Source organism: Rhinopithecus roxellana, chromosome 14 (assembly GCF_007565055.1).
Source record: "Rhinopithecus roxellana isolate Shanxi Qingling chromosome 14, ASM756505v1, whole genome shotgun sequence".
In the NCBI taxonomy this organism is placed as follows: Eukaryota; Metazoa; Chordata; class Mammalia; order Primates; family Cercopithecidae; genus Rhinopithecus; species Rhinopithecus roxellana.
In genome coordinates, this window is record NC_044562.1 from 96829944 (window position 1) to 96848162 (window position 18219).

General features: G+C 36.0%; 1 protein-coding gene across 3 annotated transcripts in view; it reads left to right on the top strand.

Annotated features, from left to right (window-relative positions):
• The window catches only part of MAP2 (microtubule associated protein 2), a 309591-nt gene that overhangs the window by 100580 nt on the left and 190792 nt on the right, over window positions 1–18219 (top strand). The window lies entirely within an intron of this gene.

Genomic DNA, 18219 nt, shown 5'->3' on the forward strand with positions numbered 1-18219 from the left:
GAACAAATTAAAATCTGACATTTGTATTCAACTTAAATTAGTTAAGTTAGTTAATGGTTCTTCAGCCTTATTTCCTGCCATCTCTCCTCCCTTTATTTTCCATGTTTTTTTCTGTTCGGAGTGAATGCTTAGACCTCAGTTACTCAGAGTGGTCTTTCCTACACTGGGCCAGATGCCTTCACTGTGCACTCCCATAACACCCCAAATGCAATCTCTCATGGCATTTCGCTTTATTCTCCCTCCCTAATCAACATGTTTTAAAGATTAATTAGATTCCTAGTTGTTTGAAGTCAGAGACCACACATGCCTTGTCATTACTGTCTTTCTGGAACTTAGCGCATTGCCTGATATAATTCTAGTGTTATGTTGTCTACATTCACTCTTATTCTCATTGCTGTTGTTGGTTTGCTGTTACTATTCCAGTGCCTTGTGTGCCCTTCTCTGTTGCTGTCCTGAGTATTCCCTTTCTAACCACCCTGTCTGAGCTTCTCGGCCTATGTCTTCTGCATGCGGGAGGCTGGACCCAAACACTAGGTCCTTCTCTTGCCCATCTCTTCTGACGTGGAGGAGTTTCTTCTTCTCCGCTAGAGGCTCCTGTCATATTCAGCAGTCAAACTGCAATATTTACTTTTAAGGAGCTTGACAGATAAAAAGAAATCTCTTCAAACTGCATGAGACCTATTCGGCTCCATTTGGCTTTTTATTCATTTATTTTTCTCTTGCCAGGTGGTCCGAATCAAAGATTGAAGTGCCCTAGATTTCCAAATTTGTCTTCTATATATTCAGTGTTAAGTGCTTAGTGTTGTTTATAATTTAAACATAACTTTTATAAAACTCTATTTTGAAAAGCAATGACTAACTATGGATATACATAAAAAGGATGTTAGCAGAAATGAAAAGTTCCGTTTAAGTCCTTCTTAAGGCTTGTCTCATTTAGACAAACAAAAGTTACATTGTTTGCCTCCTCACTGATGACTGGTACCGTTTTTACTTCCCCCATTTGCTAAATATTCAAAATTTATTTGAGCTTATTTCTTTTTAAAATGCAGTGAAACAGTTTAGTACATCAAAAACTACATATTGTGGTGTGAGTAAATGTTGTTTCACAGCTTATTTTAGCATTCTAGAAAGGGTTGGCATGGAAACCTTGAGAAGGCATTTTAGATGCTCAGTGATACATAAAGGTGTTCGTTTTGAAAGTCCTGTTTATCTTATTTATCCCAATCTAGAATCAGTTTTAATGGTTATTTGTATCTAATTTTAGAAATAAGATTTTTTTCAACAGGCAGAAGTAGTTTCTTTAGTCTTTTTCTTTTTTCTTTTTTCTCTCTCTTTTTTTTTTAACACACATAATCTAGAATCAGGGAGAGTTTTCAAGGATTAAGCAATATAATTCACTGGATAGAGATATACATTGGAATCATTTAGATTTGGCTTCAAATGCTGGTTCTTAGCTTTATAATTGCTACATTAATAGCCTCAAAACGTGCAATTAAACATTAAGATAATAGCAATAAAAGGAAATAAATAAGGTAATACATGCAATACACTATACAGTATAATATGTTACCAGGTAATATGTGTAATACGCTTGCATAAAGTATACATTCATCAACTTTCATTATTATATGTGTACAATAATAGAGCGGGAAAAAGAAAAATTCAATAAATAACTTTGACTCAGGAACCTTTTCATCATTTGTCCTCTTTTCAGTCTTTCTGTCTTGTCTGAACATTGGGAAATGGTGGTTCAATTGAATTTCCAGACATTCACTAATTTATTTATGAATAAGCTTCTATGGATTACAACAGGGTGTGAAAAAAGTTAATATCAATTTTTTTCAATTCATTACCTGTTGTGTTCGTTATTTAGTTGCTGGTGGATCTCTCTTACCCCATGATAATTAGGGACCATCAGTGTTCCTTGGGATCCAGAGACCTGGTTTCAATTTTTGTCTCGTCTGCCAAGCAGCTGTGTGACTTTGAATAAGGAAAGTCAAATTTTGAGACCTGGGCTTTCTTGTATATAAATTAATATACAAAATGAGCCATATGATTTTTAATATGCATTCTAGCTTTTATCCATATTTTTTCCAGTACGATATTAGAAATTAAATAAAGACTGTTCTCTACCATCTCTGCAGACATGCTCAGAGGTTGTCAAACATTTTGTAAATGACTTGTGTTAAGTGAATTAGCTACTAATTTTTTTAAAACTTAGAGTCACAAAACAACTAGCAAATAAATGACAATTATTTCTAAATTTGTTTTTAATACAGAGATTAATTTTTCATATCTGTATTTAGAAATGACATCTTCTAATTTTATCTAGGCATAAAACAGCTGAAAAAAATTGATATAATCTATACCAAAATAACTTGATAATAAAAGTAAGTTGTAATGGGAGAATAACCCAAAGAAGCAATTTTCATGTGAAAAATTTTGCAGTGTATGAAGAATTGTTATTCACGGAAGGCTAATCTGTTGGCAGTGTCTGTTGCTGAGCTGAAGAGGGTTCTGCCAAAGCAAACCCATTCCTGAATGGACTGAGCCTTCGAGAGGCCTTGAATTAGATATGAAGATAATTCTGCCTCTGGAAAAAGATATCATAGTGTAATTATATAGACATTACTCCTCAAAAGCTCCAACCCTTCTAACTAAAGCTTTACCAGAAGAATCCCAAAGAAGATAAACTTTCAAAATTCCACTAAATAAAAACTCCACTGTCCTTTCAAAAAACATATACATTCACAGGGAATTTTGTATTGTTCAAGATTATATAAATAACTTTGTCCAAACGCTTAGTTTCTACATTTCTTTACAATTTCTTTTTTTCTCCTAAGAATGTCTGGGGAAAAAACTCTTCACTATAGTAACTGATTAGTTCCATTTCCTGTCATATTTCTTTTCTTGTGGTTGCTGGTTTCTAGCCAATTCTATTTTTGCATTTATTTTTCCCCATTACATTCTGTTTCTTTTTTTTTCTGGGTAGAAGAATTTTTGTGCTTTTCATTTTGTCAAAATAGAATTCTTCTCATGTCATGTCATGATTTTGATATTTTCAAGCTTAAAAAGCAACACAGAGGAGGTTTGTTTATATAATGAAGCATATCATGGGCTTTTTAAAGAAGGTCTGATAATTTAGAAAGTATTTTCAACTAGCAGTGGATTAGCAATGCCTATTTTTTTCGTAAGTCCTATTCTTTTGAGCATAGTCAGCTTGATGCAGCTGTGGTTTAAAAGAGGAAACTAGGAGTCTAGGAAGTGACCTCATGAAAATGCAGAAAATTAAGAGATTAAATAGTAATAATATACAAAAGTAAATAGCATATTTCACTAAGTGTCCGAGTGCCTGAGAATTCTGAAAGTGGAGGGAAGTCCAATTTAAAGAATATAAAACTAATATCCACATATGAGCACATAGAGAGAAGTACAGGAGTGGGAGGCTTTCATTTTTTTGGTTTGTTTTTCTCCCTCCCTCCCTCCCTCCCTCCCTCCCTCCCTCCCTCCCTCCCTCCCTCCCTCCCTTCCTTCCTTCCTTCCTTCCTTCCTTCCTTCCTTCCTTCCTTCCTTTTAGAGCACTCTAGATTTATTTGGGTAAAATATGTGAACATTTGCTTAGGATATATGCATTTATAAATTTAAAAGAGCAAGGATTCTCTCCCTGGCAGCAAATCTTTCCTTGGATCGTTGAAAACCAACCAAACAGTGTCTTCTGACTAGATTATTTTCATACTAGATCCTTGCAGAAGTATTAGCTGACCTAAGTCCTATTTTCTGCCACCCTGAAAGTGAAAGAAGGAAGTGCTGCTATAATAAGAACTGTAACTAAATCTAACAGCATCCCTGTTTTCTGATGATGGTCATCATGTGTTAGAAAAGTTTCATTTCATACCTGAGATGTAAGATGTACAAATGTCCTTCCTAAGCTTGATCCTCCACGGCAGATCTATGGATGGAATATAGCAGGGAATCTGTAAAACTGACCGACTACAAAAACAACAAATACTTTTTCTTCTGTCACAGATTTACTTAATTAAACCAGGAGACTTGTGAATATATGAATAGGACAGAGCTCCAGGCAGATGGACTTTTATGAATTCCGCACCCTCACTATCTGGAGCTCTTTATACTAATCCTGGCTTCCGGGGGAAAAGTGATTGCAAAGTTACACATTAGAATTGCTTCATTTTCTTGTGGCAGTTCTTAGTGTGATATCTGGTGGACATCCTTCCTGTATCACCCTGTGTAGAAATAAAAAAGAACTTAATCCTCACCTACTCTACCCTGTATTTTTCTCCATAGCATTTCTATATTACTGATATATCTGATATGTTTTATATTTTTTTGTACAATTAATTATTGTTTCACCTAACTAGAATGTTCATAGAGCAGGAACATTTTCTGTTTTGATCGCTGATGAGTCCCTAACATCTAGCCGAGTTTTTGGCAGATCATAGTTGCTCAATAATGTCTGTTCAATGAATATGAATTTAGTCACTATTTTCATGTATACAGCAATGCCTGCTGTTCTCTGGTCTTCCCCTCACAGCCGTGTACTCCGCCTCTCTTCTTTCTCACCACTTTCCACAATTTCCTTCCCACTAGCAGCAATGAGGTTACATTCTTGATTAAGGAACCATCTCTTCTAGATCTTTCTCAGGTGCTTAGTGTGACACCATGTGTGGCTGTGCCTTCTTAGAGGTGAGGGCTGAGCTTCTAATTTGGCTTCTTTATGCCCTTCCTTCATGAAGGACAGTGGTTCTCAGAGTGTCGCCTGAACCAGCACCATCGGCATCACCTGGGTAGTTGTTAGAAATGTAAATCTTTGGGCCCCACCCCAGACTTAGTGAATCAGAAATGTGTGGCTGCAGCTCGGCAACCTGTGTTTTGTCAAGTCTTCCAAGTAATTCTGATGCTGAAGTTTGAGAACCAGTTGAGAATATATAGATTTCCTCCTGGTTTTGTTTTTAACCTTTCAAAATCCCTGTAATTTCTCTGAGTATATTTCTTTGGGAGATCCAAAAAGATTCATATTATACAAAGTTCTCTCTCTAAGTTAATGCAGGGGCTTAACATTTATATACTAAATTATGGGCATGGTAGGCATAGGTTATGTTTCCCTGTAGAATCTTGCAAGGTAGAAGCCATCTTCCCCCCAACCTGCCCTGGAAAATATGCAAATTCAAGTTTCTAGAAGACTGGGCTGAAATTCCCATTTTTTTTAAGTGTATACCTACTCCCTTCATCCCCCCAAACTTCCCACATGGTATATATATAAATTCAACCCTAGAACCTGTTGTAGGTGAGCCACAGTTCTTCAGGACAAGTACTCAAAATCAGTAATTGTATGTAAAGCTAAAAATTAAACTACTTTGGAATGGGAAATATTACATAGATATTATATAGTCTTCTTTCTTGGAAATTCTATGTAATTCTGTTTTAGAGAAACACAGGAATGGTTGCTCACTTTAAAATTTTTATGTACTAAATCTGCTTTAATTTATAAAATAGCAATAGAATGTTATATTTGCTTTTTTATTAAAACCACTTCTGTCATTTATAGGAAAATATTTCAGGTGGCACATTTCATTCTTAACTTGTTATAATTTGGTTAACGTATTGACAGTTCAGGCTTTTGAATGCTTGGCTTCTAGTCCCCAGACCTTTCACTATACCTGAAAGAGCACCAGAACTTGGGTTCTTTCTCAATAGAGGACCTGGAAGGATAGCTGAGCCCATGTCATCTTAGGACTATACATATACACATGTATATATATGTGTATATATATGTATGTGTGAATATGTGTGTGTGTGTGTGTGTATCCTCAATCATTTTTTCACATTTTGAAAAGCATAATGACATATCTAGCCTTTTTCTCTGGGGAAGACCAATTAATTATAGTTCCTTAAGAACTTTGTGTCTGAACTGAGAATGAGGAGGTGCTACTTGTCTCCCAAATGGAGTTTGCTGTAGTACAGATTAGAACTGACAAGGATTTTAGTTAGAAAGAAAAAAGTTGTGGTGTGGATGAAGCAGCAACAGTTATCAAATGTGGTGGAGCGGACACTAAAGCTTTCTTGCTTGCAATGTTAGAGCAACAAGGGCATTCCAGTTTGAAAAGAAGTAAGCAAGTTTAGGAAGACAAAGTCTATTGTTGTCAAGATTATAAATTAGCAAGGCATTCAGTCAAAACCAACTTATAATTAATGCATTGTACATCAACTAACATGAATAAGTAAACTTCTTAACAAACACTTGTATGTGTGCTTTGATAAAGAGATAGTAACTGAACCTGTCAGGTGAGGAACATTACTGGGTGTAAGTGAGAAAAGCATGTATCTCCTATGGAAATCATCAGTGTTACTGTTAAGTCCATTAAAGCAACTCTTCAAGAAAAAAATATGTGGGTCTGATCACCACAAATGTTACTTATTGACATATCCAGTCTTATAATGACACCAGGTCTCCTAAAATCCCTTTATAATTATTCTAAAAATAGAATTCCATCTAAAATAAATGGGAGGCAAGCAGATTCATCATTCACTAAAGGGCATCAGCAAAATGAAAAATGGTCCATAGAGAAGCAATAAATACTTTGAGCAAATACATATGTCACTAAGTACCTATAAGCTATTTATTTCTCATTTTAGCCATAACCTTTAATTGTACTCCCATCTGTCCTAGACCAATTACTCACGTCTTGACTGCTGAAGTCATTTGTTATAGCCCAACATTTTCTTTTTTCTTTTCTTTTTTCTTCCCGCCCCCCACCCCATTAATGACTGTAGAGGAGAAACAAACTCAATAATTCTATGAGTATTGAGAGCAGAGTTTTCCTTGGGTATATTTAATTTTGCCCACATGGGGAAGAATTATAAAACATTTAAAAAAACAGCAACTTAAGCCAACTCAAGTTTAACATAGTGCTCCATTATCATCAAGGAGCCAGATGCTCTCTGTATTTTTGCCCTGCTGTCCTCAACATGCAACTTCCATTTTGTTTCCAAGATGGCTGCTTCTGCCCCCACTGTCTTATCACATATGCATCCCAGATAGCAGGAGGGAGAAATGCAGAGATGGGCGTGACCTCTCCCTTTACACATATTTCTGACTAGTCACACATACTTCTTGTTCTCACATCCCATTGACCAGACCTTAGTTATTTCATCGCACTTTGCTATATAGATGATTCCTAGTCGTTATTAAAAGTAAACATGTGCCCAACTAACATTTGAGGATTCTTTTACTTAAGAAGAAGGAGAGAATTGATAATGAAGGACAATTTTTGGCTTCTGCTGCGTGAGAATTAGCCCTATTTATTTGTTAATCAGAGGAGGAAGTGCAGATTATTAGTGTTGCAGTGAATGTTCACTGTTCAGTTACATGATTATGGGACAAATATAGACAGGAAATTAAATGTCTCTTGCAAATTATTTAATTTGAGATTTTAAAGTTGTCTGCTATTCATGAAGATGTGTATTTTTCTCAGCTTGAATTAAAACATAAATTCTAATAATTTGTATTTATAGGAGAACAAATATTTATGAGGTTCCAGGCAGCATGCAAGGTTCCCGATATATATTATTATTTTTTTCTCTATAAGCATCCAGTAATATAGGTATTCACCTTTTTTGTAGTTGAAGAGTCTGAAAATTAGAATTGGTTAGCTTGCTAAAGGTCACATAGATAATAACAAATAGAGTTGAATTTTGACCCATGTCTGTTGGGTTGCAAAATATGTCTTTTCTCCCATATTGTTCTGTTTCCTAGTTGCTTCTCAGTATTTATCAGCACTGTGTTCAATTTGTTTCATTCATCTTTAGATCCTCCATGTTACAAACAGTATATTTAGCTGCTGATCGAATGAATGAAATACAAAGTCCACTATTTTTGCCAATGCTGTGAAATGCTTTTATTATTTGTAGACTATTTAAAACCCTCTCATGCCTTTGCTATGTTTAATTTCTGATTAGTGGCCAACATTTTATTAAGCAAATTCACTGACATGATAGATGGGATATTCCAGATAGTATTTTTTCTTCATAAGAAAAATGAAAGAGAAAAAGAAATGAAAGAGGAAAAAAAAGATAATGTCCCTCTCTTTATTTCTAAGTTCTTATTGCACCTGACTGTCCTCGTGTTGTGGGCTTGTTTTGTCTGTATTCTGTGTCCCCAAACATCTACTCTTTATCTTGCAGAAACTTTTCCTCATTATTTAGTAGCATAGTCTTCTAAATTTGTCATTTAATTTGATAAAGCATGTGTAATGCCATTTAGTGGTTATTACATTTGATTGCTAGAGTAGAGAAAATATAAACACTTTTTTATGAGCCTGAATCAGACTTTCATAAAATAAGTTATAAAATAATTAAATGTGTGTTTGCCAAATTTATGCGTGTCAACCTTGAGAATAATGAGTCAGAAGCTGAGGAAAATTTACCTTCAATACCCTTGAGTTATTTAATCTTTGGCTGATATGACTTATTTGTCAGTGTATTTTACAATAGTTTAAAATATTTGTTATGTTAACTGAATTTTGAAATTCAAATAATGATGTTTGGAATATATGGATTGCTGATATAAGCTACTTTTACAGGCAATTCCTCTTTTTGTTTTTAATCTTAAATTTAAGTGAGCTTAATTATTCAGGTACAAATGGTATTGGGCATTGACCAAATTAGGATACTTTTATGCAACCAATCTTAGACTCCTAAGGGCAGGATCTTATTGAGAAAAGATGTCTTTAAATAGTGTTTTCTGAAATACAATAATATAAATGTTGATTGTTTCCTCACTTTAGCTAATTAGAAAACAGGACTTCAGCCAGGCATAGTGGCTCACGCATGAAATCCCAGTACTCTGGGAGGCTGAGGTGGCAGGATTGCATGAGTCCGAAATTTTGAGACCAGCCTGGGCAATATAGTGAGACCCCATCTCTACAAAACATAAAAAAATTAGCCAGGCATGGTAGCTGTGTTTGTAGTCCCAACGATTCAGGAAGCTGAAGCAGGAGGATCACTTGAGTCTGGGAGGTGGAGGCTGCAGAGAGCTGTGATAGCACCACTACACACCAGCCTAGGTGACAGAGGGAAAGCCAGTCTCAGGGGAAAAAAAAGAAGAAGAGGAGGAGGAAGAAAAAATGAAAATGAAAACAGGACTTCAGCTTTTATATGTTCTAGGATCTGTTTATTTCATATACACTCTTCTTCATCATCCTCATTTTCTTTATCACATGCCTAATGCCAAATGTTAAGCCCTTACCATGTGTTATTTCATTGAATCCTTTCGCAGTTCCAAAACCTAGGTAATATTTTTATCCCTATTTTAAAGATGATGTAACTGAGATTGGTCAAGTTAAACAATTTCCCCAGGGTCTTATAGCTTAAGCTGGCTGGGCCTGGATTCAAGTTGAGACAGTCTGAAATCCAGAGCCTACCCTCTAAAATATACTGTGATACCCATGTGCCTAATCTCACAGATTCTTAAATGTGGAACTAGCCATGTTTCGATGAGCCTGACTTTAGTGTTGTCTCACTAAGTCTCTTCTCTCCTTTTTAAGCTGGCCTCCTAGAATTCAAGACCACAAAATAACCTCCTGTTCTTCTACATAGAAATCAACGTGGACTAGTTGTACAGGCTATTTGCATTTCACATTTTGATTTAATTGGTTGATTATTTTAATTAGCCAACAAATTTGATGAATTTTTCACCAATGAACTGAGTGGTGATTTTCATGTATCTTAAAAACTAGGCTTAGCCTGCTGCCTGGTGAACTCATGAAATAGCTGGGATTTGCCTACTCCTCCCCACCCCCCTGACACAAGCACTCTCCCTTCAGACCTTTTCTTTTTTCTTCAAGTGGTCCACAATGCATTCCCCTTTGTACCACTTCAAAACCAAGCTTTGAAAAATAAGTGCAATTTTACTTTCTCATTATTCTTCTCTACTGCCCCCATTTCCCAAGCCAAGGTATGTTTTTATTATTCTTATTTTTAATTTATTTTTATTTTTTATTTTTCAGATAGGGTTTTGCTCATCACCCAGGCTAGAGTGCAATGGCATGGTCTCAGCTCACTGCAACCTCCGCCTCCCAGGTTCAAGCGATTCTCCTGCCTCAGCCTCCCAAGTAGCTGGGATTACAGGTGCCCACCACCACGTCTGGCTAATTTTTGTATTTTTAGTAAAGATGGAGTTTCACCCTGTTGGCCAGGCTGGTCTTGAACTCCTGACCTCAGGTGATCTGCCTGCCTTGGCCTCCCAAAGTGCTGGGATTACAGGCTATGTTTTTAAATATTGTTTTTTCTGGTTTCCTAATTGCTCTGTTTTCAGTACAAACATTTTAGAAAGTACAGAACAGTATAAAGAAACAGAAAGAAATACAGATCCCATGATTCTACCATCCAGATGCAGCTACAGTATGCATTTCGGCAAATTTCCTTCCAGCCTTTAGTTGTATGAAAAATTTCTAAGACATGAGGAATTATTTTTTAATAGGATACAGCCCTTTGAAACAAAAGCCATGTTTATGCTCAAGGCATACTTATGATTCTGGTTCAGATATGCAAAATTGTCTCATTGTTCTAGGGGTTCAGTGAGGATCTCAATCTGTCTGTGTTACGGACATCGATGTGGTGCCACCCTCAAAGAGGACAGGAGAGGTGCTCGAAGACCAAAACCATTCCTGGGATAACTAGGATGAGACGGGTGAGGGGAGCTGGTCTAGGTAAGAGAGTTGACAAAGCGAAAGATAGGTCTTTCCATGAATTTTATTAAAACAAGGAGAGTGAGAGCAGGAACTATGCCCAGTTGGAGGGAATGGGACCTGAGTGCTGGCTGAAGGAACTAGGGCATCCCAAGAGACCTGGCTCCAAAGGGCTGTCCAGCAGCCTGGCTACCCCAAAGGGCTATGCAGAATACCAAGACCTGCCAAAGTGCTCAGAACCTCCACCTTCAAGCATAGACCAATTTGATTATTCCTGAGCCCTGCAAGTAATTGATGTGAGACCTTTTGTTAGTTTGCCATTAGCAACAGTCAACATTTCTTGAGTATGTGTCCAGCACTGGCTAATCTATCTCCTGTTGTTATCTTATTTAGCCCTTACAACAAGTTGGTTACTGTTAGGATATCCATTTTACAGATAAAGAGTCAGAGTTAAGAGAAGTTAATGGTTTTGCCCAAGGCCACTTGGATAAATAGAGAAATAGAAAATCCAGCTCACTGATTGTCTCATTCTAGTTCTTACTCTTCGCTGCCACATGGTCTGTGATTTAGTCATTTGCCAGGGGGTTATGGTAGTAGTCTAATGTACTGGAGGAAACGGTTGTGTATGGGGGTGGGTGGGAGGCAGTATTTTCTGGAGGTCTTCAAATTATTGTACCAAGGTAACATTGCTTAGCCCTTCTAAATTGCTCTATATAAACCGGGTCTATAAATATGTCAAATATTCAAACCAACTTAGGACTTAGAAGTATTCTGAGCTCTGGATTCTGTCAACATTTTTCCTTTTAATTAAGCTGGACTTCAGTTTTGTTCACATAGAACATAGAATTATATAATCAGAATATCTCAATTGTCACAACTTGTACAAGAGTTACAATTCAAAATTTAATGGAATCACTGCCCTGAAATAGGAGTTTTAAAGTTAGTCTGCAAAGACAGGAAGAAATACTCATGAAACATGAAATTTCAAGGTTATGTACCCTGCCTGCTATCATCCCAAAAATGGAATACATACATTTTTTAACAGCTTTATTGGGATATAATTCATATACCATATAATTCACTCATTTAAGTTATAAAATCCAGTAGTTTTTAGTATATTAACAGATATGTGCAACCATTGCCACAGTCAATTTTAGAACATTTTCATTACTTCAGAAAGAAATCTCCTAGTGTCTTCTGGCTACTGCCTCTCCACCCTTTCATGTCCTCCCTTCTCCTCTCTCCCACTCCAGTCTGAAGCAACTAGTAATCTACTTTCTCTCTGTATAGATTTGTCTATTCTGGATAATTATAGAAATGGAATAATACAATATGTGGACATTGGTGACTGGATTCTTTCAGCTAACATGTTGTCAAGATTCATCCAACTTGTGGCATGTGCTCACTTTGTTCTTTGTATTTCATTTCTTCTAAGGGTTCGCACCCTTGATGCCGATAACGTGTTTCCCTACTTATCCTGGACAACTTCACTGTATAACCATAACATTTCCAAGGATCACTTAGAATTATAAATTTTGCACATTGTGGTAGACAGGTCTTTGATCCTTGCAGAGCTTTAAGAACACTTTTCACTACTTCAGAGATGCCCATGTCCTGCTTAGCATCTTTTCATCCCTCATAAAGATATTTTTCAGCCATTGAATGCTTGGTTCAGTGAAGCCTTGCCTTGCAGTCTTGCAAAGTGTCTTTTTTTTTTTTTTCTGCAGAAGAAAGCAGATCAATGGCTGTGAAATAAAAAGAAAGCTTTAAAACAAACAATTAGAAAACAGTAGGGTCAATCCATTTTGAGGAGGTTTGTAGTTTTAGACTCCATTAATAAATTACAAGGCCAGAATTAAACTGATATAACCAGTGTCTCCAATTGTGTCCTGTTACAAAAGAAAACATACTGAACTTATGCAAATAACTATATTGCCATAAAATAATAATACTCATGAATGGTTTCCAAATTTTGGAGAGCCCAGGTAGACAGAAAGGTAAATTTTGCTCAGAAATGTATACTTTTACCCAACCTCTTTATACTATAAATAGCTTGAAAGGATTTTCTTGACTCTTCTTCAGTCAGAGCAGTCTTCCAAACAAAATGTTGTTTGTTGACCTTGAAACTGCCCTCCACACACCACGCAACTCTTTGTCAGTCAGGTGAGAGCTGTTTATTGGGTACTGTGGAATCCAGCAGCTTCTCACATGGTTCCAGAGTCCAGTGAACAGAAGCCATGTCTGTGTCTTGGTGATGGTGAGACAAGACATGGTGGATCCCTAACTAAAATTTTAACTAATAGAATATGAAGCTATTTCAGAGCCTCACTTTGTGTCTTAAATTTAGTTACTTGTTAATCTAAAGAAATTTTAAAATATCATAGTTTTTTTTTCATAAACCTGTGAAATATCTAAGCACTAAGTGGGCAGACAGAACATAAATTTAGGTTTATCCAAGACAGAAGTTTTCATCTTCACCCTTTGTTTCAATTTCCATCCTATTGGGTTGCGTCGAACCAGTGTTTCCTCACTGAATATGTTCATTGTGTGTATACGTACTATAAGGATAGCTCACAGCAGTGGGGGCGTGTGTTTTATAGGATTTTTTTCTGCCTAAGAGTATATAGGCATACCTAATTTTGTTGTGCTTCGCTTTATTATTTTTGCTTTATTGTGCTTCACAGATAATGCACGTTTTAGACATCGAAGGTCTGTGGCACACTTGCATTAGGCAAGTCTTTCAGCACCATTTTTTCAACAGCATGAGCTCACTTTGTGTCTCTGTGTCACATTTTGGTAATTTTCACAATATTTCGAACTTTTACATTATTTATTGTATCTGTTATGGTGATCTGTGATCAGTGATCAGTGATGTTACTATACTATAGTAGTTTTTGAGACCCCCAAAACTACAAGAATCACTGAAAGAAACACACAATAAATTTCCCATGTAAGTTGAATTAATTTATACCTCGATAGGCTTAAGTGCAAATCAGTAAGGCAATTAGCATAATTAAGAAAAAAATAAAAATTCGGAGTTTTTGTATTGAGACTATATTTAGGTAAAATGGTTAAATGCACCAGAAACTTTCATCTAATCCTAATGAAAGATAAATTGTATGATTTTCTGGATAATGCAGTTAAGTAGAAAGTAATTACAGGTGTATGTGTAAATTGTACACTCTTTCTGTCCATACACGAGTTTTGTTTATGTGATTGTATTACAGCCTCCATCATTATTTAGCACAGTATTGAGAAACTAGTAGCCATTCTTTTAATATTTGGTTTGTAATCAAGTCAACTCATTTTAAAGGTCTGACATAGTCATGGGATGATTCTAATAAATCCTGGACTTACAGCAAAGACTCTCTCACTGATATTCTTGTATATGTCACTTATTATTTCCTTCATCCTCCTCAGATTCAGCCTTTAATACATTTTATCAAGAAGCAGCATTACTATGTTAATTTCCTTTTTATTCTGTTGCTCATAGAAGCATTAATAAGCACAGAAATAATAATACCAACAATATTTGATATTTGGCACCTGTGCCCAATACAATGCATATGACTATCGCTGATCTTCAGGTAGATAATAGTTTCCAGCTCACCAAGGTTAAGTAACTTACCCAGAGTCACAGTCAGGCAGATGGAACCAAGTCTGTCTCACTTGAACATCACTGTAGAATATTTTGATCATACATGTACACCATCTTTGGCTGTGTCTTCACGCAGAAATCTGTTGGTTATTTTTTGCTGAGGAGACTTTGCATTTTTGGATTAGTGCCTATGAATATTTTCTCTGTTAAATACTTTACAAATGGTTAATACAATTTATGATATAATGAAATAAATGAACTGAAACTTGAAAATAATATTTAGAGAAGGGAGAGAAATGGGAGAGTAGGTTAATATTTTAGATTCATGAACTTTGTGGTGTCTGACTTTAAAGGTTAAAAGAGTTAGTGAAGTTTTGCTATTTTATATCGTTGGTTCATATTCCATATTTATATCATTGGCTCAAGTTCCTCAAATTTTTTTTAGCAAAATAATAATGATGAAGTGAGCTTAATGTCTGCTATTTTTTTTCATTAAGTTGAAATAAGACACAATTCAAGAAATCAGTGGGTCAGAGCAAACGGACAGAAGAGTACTTTTTTTTTTTTTTCCTCTGTGTATGACTCTGGATATAAATAGAACAGTAATAAATTGGTTTTGGAAAAATGTGGTACACATTGGAAAAGATGAAGGCTAATGCCTGGTACACTTTGGATTAAAATATGTATCAAACTTCCCTATCATCCCCTTCTGCCTCTGCAGTTAATAAAAACACATGGTGAAATCGAGATGCTGAAAAAAACAAGCATTTTTCCTAACACTGATGACACTGATTTAATCAAATCTGTCATTGAATACCCTAAAGTTTGTTCAATGAAAAGGATGTGAATTAGTTAACTTAAATACATATAGATTAGAGCAGTTAACAAATAATATCACTGTTGCTTCTAAGTTCAGGAAAAATAATCAGTGGTTTCCATCTTGTCTTTTAGAATCTAGTACAGATTAATAGTTTTATTAACTTTTAATTAAACACTATACTTATATAATAACTGGTTTTTCAAAAAATATTAGAATGATACACATCTTTTCTGTGTTTGATGTTTAAGGCAGAATACAATATCGTTTCCATAATTTATGATATTCTGGACTAACATTTTAATTTTTTCTTTAAACCTTGTGTTTATTTGATCTGCTGATCTTGCAATTGTCCAGAATCATTGTCACTTTGGAGACTGTTTTTAAGGTTACCTTAAAATATGCAGATTGTTTCTGTTCTTATAAAATGCTAAGTATAAAGACCAAAGTAAATAACTTACTAAATATTAATGGAATTGCATTTCTGTAATTGTTGTGAATGCATTCTGTAGGTAGTAAATTGTTGGGTCTAATGAATTATATATTTACCTCTGCTCCTTCACAATTTGGCCACTCTTTTGACCTAATTTATGACATTAGTCAGAACAGCTGAATTAGTCATTTAATGCAACTAGTATTTTCTGAAGAAAATGAATACTCTCTATGCTGAGTATCTATCTAAAGTCTAGGAAAATGAAGTCAATTTGGCCAATTTCACTGAGATGCTCATTTGAGTATTAAATAGAAAGTTCCTAAAGGACTATTCTCTAAAGAATAACCAAAAACTAGTGCTTAATTTTTAGGAGCAAAGACTTCATGGGTTGTCTTTTATTATAATTATCACTTGAATGAATGTTCAATTATATAATTGAATTATATTTATATAATTGAATTATATTTCTAATTGATCTAATTTATTTACACTTACTAGTAAATACGAATTTTTAAAATTAACAATCTGCTTTTTTATGTCAGTGATGATGGAATAGTGCAAATTTGTTATTGACAAACTCATGTAAGACTCATTTGTTTTTTTGCTCAAACCACATAAAAGTCACATTAGTGCTGGCTGAGGTGGCTCATTCCTATAATCCCAGCTCTTTGGGAGACTGAGGCAGGAGGATTGCTTGAGCCTAGGAGTTCAGGAACAGCCTGGGTAACATGGTGAGACTCCAACTCTACAAAAAATAAAAAAAAAACTAGCCAGGCCTGGTGGCACGTGCCTGGAGTCCCGGCTACTCAGGAGGCTAAGGCAGGAGGGTTGCTTGAGCCTGAGAGGTCGAGGCTGTAGTGAGCTGTGATTATGCCACTACAATCCAGCCTGGGTGACAGAGGGAGACATTGTCAAAAAAAAAAAAAAAAAAAAAAAAGTCACAGAGTTTACAGTAGTGAATATGGCACAGAATCTGTTACTGTGAGCTTGAATTTAGATAAAATAGAAATATGTAGTGACCACTTTCTTTCCATAATTATAGGTCTGAGGAAAAGTTAGATGATATTTTAAGGAAAGTAAAAAAGGTAAATTTCATGTTTTAGCACTTATATAATGCATTTCTGGATATTGTCTCCATTAAAAAATTAATGAAAATCACAGCACTGGCCGGGCACGGTCGCTCACGCCTGTAATCCCAGCACTTTGGGAGGCCCAGGCAGGCGGACCATGAGGTCAGGAGTTCGACACTAGCCTGACCAACATGGTGAAACCCCATTTCTACTCAAAATACAAAAACTAGCCAAGCGTGGTGGCACGCGCTTGTAATCCCAGCTACTCAGGAGGCTGAGGTGGGAGAATCGCTTGAACCCAAGAGGTGGAGGTTCAGTGAGCTGAGATCATGCCATTGCACTCCATTCTGCATGACTGAGCGTGACACCGTCTCAAAACAAAACAAAACAAAACAAAAACAGAACTTTATCTGATTTTCGTGTCATTGATTAAGCATATATAGGGTTGTTAAATGATAGTCCTAAATACACCAAAGTATCTAATGCACTTAAGAAATGCATTGAGCATTTTCAAAATATATTTGCTCTTGATATCCTCAGTCTGCTGTTTTCATTATACAGACATACCTTGGAGATACTGCGAGTTTAGTTCTAGCTGCCACAATAAAGCAGGTCACATGAATTTTGTGTTTTCCAGTGCATATAATAGTTATGTTACACTATACTATAGTCTATTAAGTGTGCAATAATATGTCTAAAAAGTATATACCTTAAAAATAGTTTATTGCTAAAAATACTAATGATTTATTTATTTATTTTTTTTGGAGACGGAGTTTTACTCTGTCACCCAGGCTGGAGTTTAATGGCACGATCTCGGCTCACTGCAACTTTTGCCTCCTGGGTTCAAGCGATTCTCCTGCCTCAGCCTCCCGAGTAGCTGGGATTGCAGGCACCTGCCATCATGCACAGCTAATTTTTGTATTTTTGTAGAGATGGGGTTTCACCATATTGGCCAGGCTGGTCTTGAACTCCTAACCTCAGGTGATCTGCCCGCCTCGGCCTCCCAAAGTTCTGGGATTACAGGCGTGAGCCACCCGCGCCCGGCTATAATGATCATTTAAGCTTTCTCCAAGTCATAGTGTTGCTGATGAAGGGTCTTGCTTCAATGTTGATGACTGTTGACTGATCAGGGTGGTGGTTGCTGAAGGTTGTGGTGACTGTGGCAATTTCTTTAAATAAGAAAACAATGAAGTTTACCACACTGGTTGTCTCTTCCTTTCGTAAAAGGTATCTCTGTAACATGCAATGCTGTTTGATAGCATTGTAACCACAGAACGTCAAATTTGGAGTCAATCCACTCAAACCTTGCCTCTGGCTCATCAACTTAGTTTATGTAATATTCTAAATCCTTTGTTGTCATCTTGACAATGTTCATAGCATCTTTACCAGGAGTAGATTTTATCTCAAGAAACCACTCTTTTGCTCATTCATAAGGCGCAACTCTTCGTTTAAGGTTTTCTTATGAGATCACAGCAATCCAGTTACATCTTCAGGCTTCACTTTTAATGCTAGTTCTTTTTCTATATCCACCACATCTGCAGAATATTAATTCTTCAATGAAGTCTTAAATCCCTCAAAGTCATCTGTGAGGGTTG